The 4,300-nt window shown below is 38.3% G+C and overlaps 1 long non-coding RNA gene across 1 annotated transcript; it reads right to left on the bottom strand.

Moving 5' to 3' along the window:
- Nucleotides 1-553: 553 nt before the first annotated feature.
- Nucleotides 554-3,971, bottom strand: LOC101845758. The gene is made up of 2 exons (XR_001184686.2): nucleotides 3,487-3,971; nucleotides 554-1,085 (listed from the first exon to the last, which is right to left on the bottom strand). It is a non-coding gene; the product is annotated as an uncharacterized LOC101845758 (long non-coding RNA).
- Between the last annotated feature and the right edge of the window lie 329 nt (nucleotides 3,972-4,300).

The following is a 4,300-nucleotide window of genomic DNA, read 5'->3' as shown; positions in this document are numbered from 1 at the left end:
AGGGGATGGATCTAGAACTTTGTAATTCTAGGGTAGTGACATACCCAAGCAGACAGAGAGCCAGAAATTTTATCACTCAATTCAAATTCAGGAAGTCCTGTTTCGGATTCAAACCAGGATCATCTGCATTGCAGCCCAGTATCATTGTTCTCGTAAAAGACTTTAAAGGAAGTCACGTGATTAAGTACAAGTAATGACAGATCTCTCAGTAAAGTCAAAGAAAAGGAAAAGTTATTTGCCCAATTGTGAATTTGTAGCTCTGTAGCCCTCAACCATAACTACTGGCTATTGTCTCTGTAGCAAAAACTATTGATGAACTAAGTCTAAATTGTGTTGATGGAGGAGAAAAACCCCCCACAACGTATAGGCTACATGAATAAAAAAAAAAAGGCTATGAATTCCCACTGAGTCAGAGATGAATTCTATTTATTATAAATGAATAATTAATAAATGCACCAAACAACAATTAAGTGAAGAGAGAGAGAGAAGGAAGAGAAAAATCCTGCATGGAGTACAGTAAAATGGAATAATAAAAAAAATAATATGAAAATACTTTTTAATATTCCACACTTTTTTTTATTTCGTATGAAATAAGAAAATAACATTAAACAATGTAAGTACAACAATTTCTCAAAATGACCAGGATTTCATTAACCAAAATCAATGCACTGAGATCGACTTTTTCTTTTTTTCTTGTTTCAACGATTCTAAACATGACTCACAAACAAGCAAAAACTTACATGAACCCTACCCGTATGTCACAGCATACTGACAACCATACATGATAAAAAACACCACCACCAGTTTCACAATCTCAGCTATTAACTTAAAAAGAAAGCACAGAATTAATAATGTTCACAACGTTCAATGTTCTATTGTGCTGGCTCAGACTGGAATGTACCACATCAGGAGTCATCCAAGGTGGTCTACACTCTTGTCAACCTCACCCAGCAACCTCTGAAGTTCTGAGACGCTCCAAAGCTGCTGTCGGTGAGAAATCAGTCGTTTGTCTTTACTCCTAGTCCATTATATTCCATCGTATGTCAACAAATAATCACCATCGTTGCACAAAGGAACAGAGGTGCCTGAAACAAAGATAAAAAAAAAAATTGTAATTATGTACCATGTTAGAACTTAGATCAAGGTCTAGAACAAAACATTATATGGGTATAATAACAACAGTACAGTATTAGATCTGATAGTAAGCATGTATCATCGCACGCTGCCCCCCCCCCCCCCCCCCCGCAATACTCTGGACGTATTCAACACTAATCTCTTCCATTTCAAATGTCAGAAGGAATGAGATAACCTCTGTTCATATTTTTGAAGGCATGTAATTTCAAGGCTTAAATTCCTCTTGCCTGATCACGGTTCACTGCAGTAAAAAGAAAACTGACACTTGATAACAGACAAACAAAGGTCTTCAGGCTTCTGGCACTCTTTGAAATGGAATGGGACTGCCTCTCCGAATAGCCTACCAAACTTGATTGTAAATTTATGTTTTACACCCCTCAAAAACAATTTACATCATGAGGCAGGCTGCCGTATATTGTAAGTCATTGCCAAACCTGGCGTATGGGATATCATTTTCCAATAGAAGGATGGAGATCAAAACAAAATATTCTTCCAAGGTGTAACGCGATCTGCATCTTCTGCATGCAAGGTGAAAAGCCCTCAACTGCTACACCATAAAGACATCAATGAGAGACTCAGAACATTCACATCACAAACAAACATCTGGTAAATGAGAAATCCTGAGTAATACCAATACACACATGAGAACATTATACCGCTTAGAGTGTAAGACTCCACCATACACGTCATTTTGAAAAGTGAAGAAGGCCTATAATGGAATCTCACACCGAGCAGTTGATTTGTCACAATTTGTGGGAACACAGAGAGATGGGTTGAAGAGGGGAAGAGAGTACAGCCAAAAGGAATTTTTACCGCAAAACTTTGGATGAGTATGAAGTTGATATAGTGGGGCTGGCAGTATACAGGATTGTAATACTGCCCTCTGCTTTTTTTATAGTGCTGACTGACCAATATGTCAAGGGAAATTATTCTGTCGTGACTAGATGAAGGGTAATATTATATTGTGAGTTATTTCCCTTCACCCAAACGTATGTTTGACTTCAATGATCACTAGCTCTCGGAGTTGAATGTGGGAGACTTGGAGGTTATCGTTGGTAAGCAAACTTACATTAATTAATTAAATAAAGACCATTCAACTCAAGACAGTTTTGGCAGATGGTGGTTTAAAGAGGCAAATAGCATGATCAAATCTCTGTTCTTTTTTAAGCATTGATTGGAAAAAACCTGGTGGAATAATGTGGGTGGGGGGGAAAGGTGCGCACTGTAGGGACAGAGCTAATATTAGCACCAGCTTAAGGAATTACATTTCCAATCAGACTGATGACTTAACAGAAAAATATGTCAGAAAAAAAGTGCAAAAATGGTGAACTATTCAGTTCCTTGATCTTCCAGCCGTGCACACTTACAGCATAACACGGATAAGTCGAACACAGAAGACTCAAAATCACCCATCAGTCCACCTGTGCCTGTGGTTCAGTTTTTTTTCTTTATCTTTGTAAAATATCCCCCAAACAATCAAGGCCCATCCCGATGAATTCAAGCTATCCGTGATTACCGGTACACTTTTGGCTTTGCCGAACAATGAAAACCAAAGAAAAAAAAAAAAATACAATAGAGCACAGACTTAATCTTGAAAATTTCGGGGATTGACAAACTTGTATGATGCATCTATTCGAGTAAACCACGATAATGAAAAATAAGAGGGAAGGAGTTCCGCAGAGGGCCGGCCAACCAACAACACCTAACCCTAACCTTAACTCTTGTATAGAAGTTTGTTCAGAGAACCTTGTCACGGTGAGTCCCGGCCCTCTGAGGAACTCCTCTCATATGAGAATTTATATTTTTACAAAAATTATAGAAAGTAACAGTAATAGATCTAGATTCTAGATATCTCTAGTATTATCAGTAGCAAAATAAATAAATCACTACCATCATGACCGCTGGTATTGATAATAAGATGGAAAGTTGGATTAGAATGGAACGTTTACCTTGTCCAGTGTCAAAGCAAGAGTAATATAATGAGAGTTGAGCCTTTCCACACAAAAAATTGCTCTTTTAAGCCAGATCTGAGATCACAATCCTGACAATATAACCGATACTGGGCAGAATCAGAGAAAAACATTAATTTTGTCTTCCTCAACTTGCAGTTGAGATCTTCTTTCTTTAACTTGAGAGAGAGAGAGAGAGAGAGAGAGAGGGGGGTGGGGCAATGATGTCAGCAGTAACAAATCTTTCAATAAGAAAGATCAATATATCATATTATTATCTGGGGCCAGGTAACAGGAGGCCAGGAGCAGATAACCTAGGCTATTCTCTACAAAGTTTAGTCAGCTAGAACTTGCAACAAAAACATTTTATAGTAGACCCCTTACGTCTTGAATAAGAACTTACTTTTCAGATGCTCCATGAAGTCAGTTAGCTTTCTTTTTATTTTCATCTGCTTGCTTGTGCGCGTTGTTTACCAACTTTTGAACATCCTTCCTCGTGTGACCACTTGGGTCTTCGTGATGATGTTGTTCTGCTTCCTTTTTCGACCGGCCCTTGCCACTGTGGGCATGGTTCTCGTACTTGCCCTGCTCGATGTTGTATTTGTCAAATTCATCAAGATACTTATCGTCTCCACTAGAAGCCATGATTGATGATTCAAAACTATTACAGTACTTCTTGGAGATACTAAAATCACAACACTGCAGTGTACAGGTTACAATGAGAATTAGAATTTCCAAAAATATGGCCACGTATTCGCTTCAGAGACAAGATGCACAAGATTAGATTCTGTTTTCGTAGCCACAACACAAAATGGGTCAAATAGGCCTAGGCCTAGGCCTAGCAGTCCATGAACTACGTGGTGGGGTTCTGTTTTGCTTTTCACGCACTTTGATTGGCCATATCATGACATTTTGGGTCACGGTCAAAGGTGAACCACCACGTTGTCCGGAAGAAGGATAATTCCAGATTTTTTGGGGTCGTAATGCCTCCTGAAGTACATAAAACCACGTAGGGTCTTTAGTCGATTTTACAGTTGCCATTATTTCTTACCTAGTCTATGACTTAATAGTATGTATCAGTCTGGTATATTGGCACTTGTTAAGGTTCTAGATTAAATAAAGAGATTTCTTTAAAAACACGTAAATGATCTTCTTGGACTTTGAAGAAAAGCACGACATATTTTGTAGAAGAAATAGGTATCTGGGTTAACCACAGA

Source organism: Aplysia californica, unplaced genomic scaffold, assembly GCF_000002075.1.
Source record: "Aplysia californica isolate F4 #8 unplaced genomic scaffold, AplCal3.0 scaffold00066, whole genome shotgun sequence".
Taxonomy (NCBI): Eukaryota; Metazoa; Mollusca; class Gastropoda; order Aplysiida; family Aplysiidae; genus Aplysia; species Aplysia californica.
The sequence above is the reverse complement of the archived record's forward strand: the minus strand, read 5'-3'. Positions and strand labels throughout refer to the sequence as shown.